This window comes from Scylla paramamosain, chromosome 38 (assembly GCF_035594125.1).
Source record: "Scylla paramamosain isolate STU-SP2022 chromosome 38, ASM3559412v1, whole genome shotgun sequence".
Classification (NCBI taxonomy): Eukaryota; Metazoa; Arthropoda; class Malacostraca; order Decapoda; family Portunidae; genus Scylla; species Scylla paramamosain.
The window spans coordinates 12,718,735-12,728,734 of record NC_087188.1 but is presented as its reverse complement, the minus strand read 5'-3'; the positions used below and the strand labels follow the sequence as shown (position 1 = coordinate 12,728,734).

The 10,000-nt window shown below is 41.8% G+C and overlaps 2 protein-coding genes across 7 annotated transcripts in view; one reads left to right on the top strand and one right to left on the bottom strand.

The window, feature by feature from the left end:
• LOC135091793 (short-chain dehydrogenase/reductase family 42E member 1-like) overlaps positions 1–10,000 on the top strand; it is a 143,119-nt gene that overhangs the window by 63,670 nt on the left and 69,449 nt on the right. The gene's annotated exons all lie outside the window — the stretch shown is intronic.
• The window catches only part of LOC135091790 (potassium voltage-gated channel protein Shab-like), a 150,238-nt gene that overhangs the window by 78,338 nt on the left and 61,900 nt on the right, over positions 1–10,000 (bottom strand). The gene's annotated exons all lie outside the window — the stretch shown is intronic.

Genomic DNA, 10,000 nt, shown 5'->3' with positions numbered 1-10,000 from the left:
AGAAGGAGAGAGGGAGAGAGGGAGAAACATAGGTAAGAGGGAGGAGAAACTTGTTATCTCCACACACTTCCAAACATAGAGGTAATTCCTTGGTCCTCTCCTGCCACGCCGCTGCAGCTTCTATCTAATATCTAAACTTAAAAATCCCTGAAACATTACAGTCTCCCTACTTCCCCTTCCTTCTCCTTCCTTCCCTTCCCTCTACCCTTCCCCTTCCCTTCCCCTTCCATCCTCCTCCCAGCTCATGTTCCTTCCTTTTTTTCTGTGTTTTTATTTTTACCTTCATATTCGTGGGACAAAGTTTAAAGTGCATGGGTTCAAGAGTGTCTGGGAAAAGGTGTGTGTGTGCGTGTGTGGTGCTTTGTTCTTGTTGCCTGTGCCTATGAGAGAGAGAGAGAGAGAGAGAGAGAGAGAGAGAGAGAGAGAGAGAGAGAGAGAGAGAGAGAGAGAGAGAGAGAGAGAGAGAGACATTAATACATCATTCTCATATGCACTATTGACTTTTCCTTCACTGTTCGTCGATTTCTTTTCAATTCAAGTTGTTTTTGGCCACGAGATCCTTCCTTCCTTACTTCCTTCCTTCTCTTTTTCCTTCTTTCTCTCTTTCCTTCCTTCATTTCTTTTTCTCCTTGCCTTCCTTTTCCAACCATGATCTTTTCCGGAATCCATCACCTCTCTCTCTCTCTCTCTCTCTCTCTCTCTCTCTCTCTCTCTCTCTCTCTCTCTCTCTCTCTCTCTCTCTCTCTCTCTCTCTCTCTCTCTCTCTCTCTCTCTCTCTCTCTTTTCATCCCCTCCTTCCTTAACTTTTTTTCTTCTTTTCCTCTTCTTCATTCACTTCTTCCTTTTTTCCTTTCCCTTCGTTTTTAATCCATAATCTTTCTTTACTTTCTTTCTTTCCTTTCCTTCCTTCCTTCCTTTTCTTCTTCCTTTTTTTAAAATCTTAATCTTTCCTGGAATCTTTTACTCTTTCTTTTTTCCCCGTCTTTCCTTCCTTCCTTTTCTTCTTCCTTCTTTCTTTTTCTCTTTCTTTTCGAATCATAATCACCCAGAATCTTTCACTCTTTTCTTTCCCTCTTTCCTTCTTTCCTTCCTTCCTTCACTGCTTTCCTTTCTTTCCTTCCTTTTCAAACCATAATCTCTCCTTGAATCCATCACCCCCTTTCTCTCTCTTTCTCTCTCTCTTTCTCTCTTCTTTCCCTTCTTCTCTCCCCGTCTCTTCAGCATTCCACCAGTTCCTTTCACTCTTGTGTTCTAAATTCAAAACTAACACAGGACCCCCACCCATCTCCGCCCATTCCCGCCCACCCCCGCCCACTCCATCACCCTCCGCATCAATCACTGAGGGAAAGAGGGGAGGAATGCCTCTGGGAATCATTATTTTCCCCTTTGGTCACTCTGTTTGTGACCTCTGACCTCTAAGGGGGAAAATCAATACCTTCTCCTCCTCCTCCTGCTTTCCTCCTCTTCCTCTTGCTCCTCTCTCTTGACAACTAAGGGGGTCAAGGGGGGAGGGGTTAGACAGACAGGCGGAAACAAGGACGAGACCATTAGCTTAGGAAAATCCAGGCTGGTTAAGGGGAAAATAAGGAGGACGAAGGGAGTTTAAAGGGAAAAAGGCAGGAAGGGTTTGTGTTCTGAGGAGGAATGTGTGTTAAAGTATTAGATGAAGGGAAAACAAGTGTTGCCATTAATTTACGTGACAAATGTCCTTGATGGGGAAACTGGGTCGCCGGGGAAGGGGGAAACTAAATGGGGGAAAATAGATGTTAAAAATAGGAAAGAATTTGGAAAAGTTTGATACAGTTAGGTAAAAAGAAGGTTAAATTGAACTAAAAACGGGGAAACAGAGGATAAAAATATGGAAAACTTAAAAAAAGATCAGAGTTAGATGAAGAGATGAGGAAAATCAAAGGAAAAGCAGGTAATTAAAAAAAAATCAAGAAGATAACATGAAAAATGGTTAGATGGAGGTAGGGAAAAGAAGGAAGAGGAAAATTAAAGCGAAAGAGATAGTAAAAAAATAAAAATTAGCAGATGGAGATAAGAAAAAAGAAAAGAAGAGAGGAAAACTGAAGACAAATCACCGAGAAAGAGAAAATTTGATAAATGGATCTAGAAAAGGAAAAAAAAAGATATGAATAACACAGACAAAAAGAGAAAAAATGGAAAAAAAACATGGGAAAAATAGTAAATGGAAATAAGGGAGGAGAAAGAACTGGCCGCATTAGCTTTGGAAGATTAATGGTACTAATGGGAAACTGAAAATGGCTAGAGAGGAGGAAGACAGGAAGAGTTAAGAGGAGAAGTATGCAGAGAGACAGACGAACGAGACGGCTGAAGATCATGATGTTATCGACCGCGGCGGGGCAAGACAGTGATTTACAGCAGCCATTCGTGCGAGGAAAGGGAGGAGAAGGACGGAGAAAGAAAACAAAGAACGGAAACACTAAAAAAAGGAGGAAAAGACAAAAAAAGACAGAGAAAGACAGGGAAACTCACCAGCTACTTATGAAAGGTTGTAAAAAGAGACACAGACACAGCTAGGCAAGGAATGGGCCGAAGCTAAGTCTCTAGTCATGCAAACACGCGATTCTCTCCTGAGCAAAAAGTGAAGGCATGACCTGAACGAACCCAGATTACGAAGACTTAGTCAGACTCCCGCCAAGGCCGCAGCGCCCACCAGAGCTTCGCCCACCGGTGTAAACTGGAGATTGGCACCAAAACACGTGAACACAGACACACGCCAACCTGTGACCCGCAGTGAGGCAAGAGGGAGTGGCCAGTTTAGCATGAAGAGAGGAGATACACCAATTTGCTTTTTGGTCACCTATCTCAGATTTTCATAGACAGAAGGTCATGCAAACAACGAACTGCCAATTAATTTACAGTAATTTAAGGTCATTTTTACCAGACCCACCTCAAATTTTGACAGACATAGGACAATCTTCTCACTGCGCAAAAGCAAGCGTTAAACTATCCAACTTAGCACGGACTCCACGAAATTATACCAAATTAAGTCGCTTTTCTTATGCAACCTCTCTTCAGATTTTGGCAAGCACAAGACAATCCTTTCACCGCAGTGAGGCAAACAAGGAACCGTCCACAGATTAACACGGAGAGAAAAAGAAACTTACTGAGAAAAAAAAACGTAAGATTCAAACAGTAAATAAGTAGATACAGATAAGAATATTTTTTGAAGCCACCAAGCAAGAATAGAGAGAAAGAAAGAAAACCACACAGACACAAGAATAAAAAAAAAAAACAGAAAACAGAGAGATACAGAGACAGAAAACTTTAATCACAGAGCGAGACTTCAAGAGATCCTGGCCACACGGAAACTTACAGACAAAAAACAGAGACAGAAAACCAAACTGACCCTGAAGCTTCACAGACGACCCCAGGAAGGCCCCAGACACCCCGGCAAGGAAGGCAGCACCAGCATCAGCATTGTGTTTAGAAGCTCTTGGGAAGGTCGCCAAATGGACACAAGAAATACGAGTGTCCATCACATTGAAGCTTGTGGTGTTAGAGAGAGAGAGAGAGAGAGAGAGAGAGAGAGAGAGAGAGAGAGAGAGAGAGAGAGAGAGAGAGAGAGAGAGGGGGGGGTGGATGTTGGCCATATAGATGTTTAATTGTGAAATGTGACTACAATTTGTGGGTTAGAGAGAGAGAGAGAGAGAGAGAGAGAGAGAGAGAGAGAGAGAGAGAGAGAGAGAGAGAGAGAGAGAGAGAGAGAGAGAGAGAGAGAGAGAGAAACAGGCAAACAAAAGAAAACAGACAGACAGACAGAGAGGCAGAAAGTGTATACAAGGAAACAAACAGACACACAGACAGACAGACAGACAGGCGGAAAATGTATCAAAAAGAAAGACAAACGGACAGACAGACACACAGAAAAGAAAAACATACAGACAGACAGACGGAGATAAAAAGTATGTGTAGGGGGAATTCTCGCGTGTGTGTGTGTGTGTGTGTGTGTGTGTGTGTGTGTGTGTGTGTGTGTGTGTGTGTGTGTTTATATAGGAACCCAAATCACTCTTTATTTAAACCCAATAATAGAATAACACTATTTTCCAGACTTTCTCTCTCTCTCTCTCTCTCTCTCTCTCTCTCTCTCTCTCTCTCTCTCTCTCTCTCTCTCTCTCTCTCTCTCTCTCAGGGGTCATATTGGGAGAGGCACGTCCCTGGGGGGTGAGCATGAGGACCCGAGGATGGGAGGGGAGAAGAGGGCGGGGGGAGGTTCTCAAAGGGGGGTGATTATAGTGGAGGTAAAGAGGAAAGGAAGAAATAAAGAAAGGAGGAAAGGAGAGAGAGGCAAAAGGTGAGGAATAAGATATGGATGAGAGAGAGAGAGACAGAGAGACAGAGAGACAGAGAGATGGATGAAAGGAAGGGAAAGAGAGAGAGGAGGAAGGAAGTGAAGAGAAGTAGATGGATGGGGAAGAATGGAAAGAAGGAATGGAGGAGAAAGAGGAAGATGAAAAAAGAAGAGAGGAGGGAAGGGACGAGAGGTAGATGGATGAGATGGAAGATGGAAGGGAAGGAAAAAAATAAGAGAATGAAGGAAGATTAAATAATAGAAGATATAAAGAAGGAGGAGGAATAGAGAGGAAAAGTGAATAATGGAACAAAGAAGAAAGGAAAGATGAAAGAAGGTGAAGAAAGAAGGCATAAGAGAGAGGAAAAATGAATAGGTAAGGGAAGACTGACAAATGAGATGAAGGAGGAAGGAAGGAAAAAAGGAAGATAAGGAGATGAAGGAGAGAAGAACTGGAGGAAGAAGGAAGGAAATGAAGACAAAAAAATAAGAAGAGAAGAAAAGAAGAAGGCGGCGTACAGAAGGCGGCAGCTCCTCCTCCTCCTCCTCCTCCTCCTCCTCCTCCTCCTCCTCTTCCTCCTCCTCCTCTAGTATCTTGGGTGTGAAAACAGTTTATCACCCAGCTTTACTACTACTACTACTACTACTACTACTACTACTACTACTACTACTACTACTACTACTACTACTACTGCTACATTTATCAAGAAGGAATTTTATGTGGTTGTGTTATGTTAAAATTTTCTGTTGTTGCTGTTGTTGTTGTTGTTGTTGTTGTTGTTGTTGATGTTGTTGTAACTGGAGAGAAAAGTAGCGAAGTGTTAATTATCTAAATTTAGACTGTACGAGTATAGCGTCTCTCTCTCTCTCTCTCTCTCTCTCTCTCTCTCTCTCTCTCTCTCTCTCTCTCTCTCTCTCTCTCTCTCTCTCTCTCTCTCTCTCACGAAATACTGATCCGTTCTGCGCCTTCCATAAATCATATAGATACATTATTAGATATTTAATGTTGTATTCTGGAGATGATTTGAGAGTGTTTACCAAGCGTGTGTGTGTGTGTGTGTGTGTGTGTGTGTGTGTGTGTGTGTGTGTGTGTGTGTGTGTGTGTACTTTGGAATTTACACATAGATAAATGACCTCTATTTCATTGCTATTATCCTCACACGCTCCTCCTCCTCCTCCTCCTCCTCCTCCTCCTCCTCCTCCTCCTTTACTTCTTTAGTTAACCCTCACCCTCACGCCTCACCTTACCTTCCCTCCTTCCTTTCCTCCCTCCCTTCCCTCCCTCCCTCCCTCCCTCTCTCCCTCTCTCCCTCTCTCCCTCCTTCCCACAACCTTTCCCAGAACGTGCATGTCTTGAAATATTAAGGGCGGAGCAGGAGGCCGCGGACCAGCCTGCCACCACTACTGCGGCTATTCCCTCGCCTCCCGCCGCGTCAGGGCCTAAGCGTAGATTGGTCTGCTAGGGCGTGGTGGTGCTGGTGGTGGTGTGTGGGTGGTTGTGTGTTCGTGGGCGTGTTTGCTTCTCTTTCTGTCTTTTTTTTGTCGTTTTGTTTTTTTTGCATCTGTCATTCTGTTGTTTATCTGTCTGTCTGTCTGTTTGTCTGTCTGTCTGTCTGTTTGTGTGTAAAGGAAAGTGGAAATTTATTCGTCACAATTACGATTGATTAAAATAAAGCGGTAGACATTTATATAGCAAGGACGGTCAGACAGACAGACAGACAGACAGACAGAGATGGATAAGAAACAAACCAAAAAATTCATAGATAAACAAATAAATAAAGAAGTGAATAAAGTCAGGAAATAAACGATGGATTTACTTGTTTGTTTGTTTTGTTTGTTAGTCTGTTTGTCACCTTGTTTGTGTGTTAGTGTGTTTGTTACCTCACCTGCCTCGTGTCCACCTTTAATTAATGAAGATGAATGAAAATGAAGTAGCCTCCAGTATTTTTTTTAATTTTTCTCTTTTTCCTGCATTGTATTTCTCCTTTCCTCTTTTCTTTATCCCCCTCTTTCTCTTTTAATCTTCCTTATTTCTCTTTTCTCTCTCGCTTTTTCTCCATCCTTTCTTTATCTCTCTCGCCTCTTCCTCCTTCTTCCTCCTTTTTCCTCCTTCCTCCTCATTCCCCTGTCACGTCTCCTCTCATTTGTTCTCCTTAGTCTCCCCTCTCTTCCCTTTCTCTCTTCCTTCTTTCCCTCTTCCACATCTCTCTCCTCCCTCTTCTCTTCCACTCCACTCTACTTCCTCTTAACTGCTATCTCCACATATTCTCTCATTTTCGTAATAACACACTTTGCTCTTTCCTAGAATTTCCTCTCTCTTTCCCTCTCCTCTCTCTCTCTCTTTCTCTCTCTTTTCCTTCTTTCGTCACTTTCTCCTCATTTATTTTCCGTTCTCTCAAAATTATCGTTTATTGTTTATTGTTGTTGTTCATTGGTTTCCTTCCCTTTCTCTCTTTTTCTCTTCATCTTTTTGTTTCCTTATTGAGTTATCTCTCTTGTTTTTTTCTTTCTTTCTGCTTTCTTTGTTGTGTTTCCTCTGTTTTTTTCCTCTGTCTTTCTCTCCTCTTTCCAGTGTATATTACTGCCAGCTATATTTTCCTTTTTATTTCTCTTTCCTTCTTCTTCTTATCTTTTATTCCAATTGTTTATTCCTTGCGTTTCTTCTTCCCGTTCTTTCCTTGATCTTTTCCTTCTTTTCCCAAATGTAAATAATCGCTATATGCATATTTATTTTCTTTTTTTCCTTTCTGTCTTCTATATTTTCATTATTTTATCCATGCATTTCCTCTTTTCGTTGTGTTCCTGTTTTTTTTTTTACTTTCTTTCCATCGTAAGCAAAATGTTAATGTTTAAAACGTTTATTTTTCAAGTTTTCTTTTTTTCCCTTCTGTATTTCCACTGTTTTCTTCATGTCCCTGTCTTTTCCATTATTTCCCCTAATTTTTCCCTTACCCTCCACATTAAATGAAAATAAACACTTTTTCTTTCTGTTTCAAGGAAAATGAGTCTTCTAAAAATCGAATGTTTCAATTTTAAGCAAAGAAAACAAAAGAATAACGAGAACCCCCTTAAAAAAAAAAAAAAAAAACATCGTACCCTTTATATTGATTACCGTACACTACAATTTTACACAAACGAAACATAAAAATAACTCTCTCCTAAAAACTGAATATCGTATTCTATATCATGATTATCGTACACTACAATTTCACACAAACAAAACAGAGAAATAACTCTCCGCCTAAAAATTGAACATCGTACCCTCTGTCATGATTACCGTACACTACAGTTTCACACAAACAAAACAGAGAAATAACTCTCCGCCTAAAAACTGAACATCGTACCCTCTGTCATGATTATCGTACGCAGCTGCAGCAATAACATTTAGTGGCAGGCGTCTGTCCAGCCCCTCCCCTGGTAACGGGATTATCTAAATGGATCACTGCGGACCAATCACAAGATGAGCTGCGGGAAGACCGACCAATCACCGCTAGCCTGGGTGGTGATAGCGGCTGGTGATTGGTCAGAGAGAGAGAGAGAGAGAGAGAGAGAGAGAGAGAGAGAGAGAGAGAGAGAGAGAGAGAGAGAGAGAGAGAGAGAGAGAGAGGTCGTCTAGTGGGAAATTACCGCTATGCATCTTATTTACTGCAAGGAGGAGGAGGAGGAGGAGGAGGAGGAGGAGGAGGAGGAGGAAAGATGGAGCGAGGGAGGAGGAAGAGGGATAGAGAGCGAGGGGAGGAAAGAGAGTATTAGGAGAGAGAGAGAGAGAGAGAGAGAGAGAGAGAGAGAGAGAGAGAGAGAGAGAGAGAGAGAGAGAGAGAGAGAGAGAGAGAGAGAGTTGCTGTATCATTAAGTAATATTAATATGTAGATTAAAATTTTGGGTTGAGGAAGAATTCGAGAGAGAGAGAGAGAGAGAGAGAGAGAGAGAGAGAGAGAGAGAGAGAGAGAGAGAGAGAGAGAGAGAGAGAGAGAGAGAGAGAGAGAGAGAAGGAAAGATAATTAAACGATGAAAAATAAAAAATAGGAGAGAAGAGGAAAGATGAAAGAAAGAAAGAAAAGATAGAAAAAAAGAAAGAATAGGATGAATAACAAAGAATATGAAGAGAAAAGTCAAAATAAAATATGGAAGAAAGAAATAGAGAGAGAAGAAAAAGAGGATGAAAATAAGAAAAAAAGGAAGAGATAGGAGATGAAAATAAGAGAAAAGAAAAGAAAAAAGGAGAATGAAAATAAAAAGAATGGAAAATGGAAGAGAAAAGGAAGGAAGGAAAGGACAGAGATAGATAGATAGATAGATAGATAGATAGATAGATAGATAGATAGAGAGAGAGAGATAGATAGATAGATAGAGAGAGAGAGAGAGAGAGAGAGAGAGAGAGAGAGAGAGAGAGAGAGAGAGAGAGAGAGAGAGAGGGTCATAACATTAAAAATCAACAAAATTATCGGCCATTTTTTTTTTCTGTAACAACAACAATTATGTCCTCTCTCTCTCTCTCTCTCTCTCTCTCTCTCTCTCTCTCTCTCTCTCTCTCTCTCTCTCTCTCTCTCTGCACCTGTTCATTTGACCTCTTTCTTCACTCTCCTCCCTTCCTGTTTCCTTCCTACTCCTCCTCTTCCTCCTCTTCCTCCTCCTCCTCCTCCTCCTCCTCCTCCTCCTCCTCCTCCTCTCTTACCCCTTTCTGATCCGGCCTTCCTTGCTTTTATTATAAGATCTTCCTTTGCTGCAGATCCTCCTCCTCCTCCTCCTCCTCCTCCTCCTCCTCCTCCTCCTCCTCCTCCTCCTCCTCCTCCTCCTCCTCCTCCTCCTCCTCCTGCTCCTCTTCTTCCCCCTTCTTTATTTCTCCTTTCCTATTCCTATCTCCTCTCTTTTGCCTTTCGTTTTTTTTCCCTTTTATATTCGTATCTTCTTCTTCTTCTTCTTCTTCTTCTTCTTCTTCTTCTTCTTCTTCTTCTTCTTCTTCTTCTTCTTCTTCTTCTTCTTCTTCCTTTTTCTTCTTCTTCTTCTGTTGGCCTTCTCAATACCTTGCATTTGCTTTAGATTAAGGGAAGATTGGAGGAGGAGGAGGAAGAAGGATAGAAGAGAGAAGAGGAGGAGGAGGAGGAGGAGGAGGAAGAGTGTGTATTTCCGAGGAAAATAATACAGAAGAAATAAAAAAAAATGAGGGTAAAGGAAGATATTATCAAAAAGAAGAAAATAGATATCTTCTTCCTCTTCCTCCTCCTCCTCTTCCTCCTCCTTCTCCTCCTCCTCTCTTCTTTTTTATTCTTCCTTGTCCTTCACCTCTTCCTCACTTTCATTCTTCTTTGCTGTTCATTTATTTTCTCATCTATACCCCCTCCTCTCTCTCTCTCTCTCTCTCTCTCTCTCTCTCTCTCTCTCTCTCTCTCTCTCTCTCTCTCTCTCTCTCTCTCTCTCTCTCTCTCTCTCACGTAAAGAATAAGTGACCTTGACAATCACCCACGACCTACAAGAGACGTCCCTGTTGCCTCACACAGCCCAGAAATGACTAAGTGTGATTATGTGTGACTCAGACGTGACTCACTCGATTTACAGACGGATGGGGAAGGAAAAACGCCAACTAATTTGTCAGTCCCTAAATAAAGGTCAAAAGGATTATCCAAAATTGAAGGATAAGTGTCTTGAAACCTCCCTCGTGAAAGAGTTCAAGTCATAGGAAGG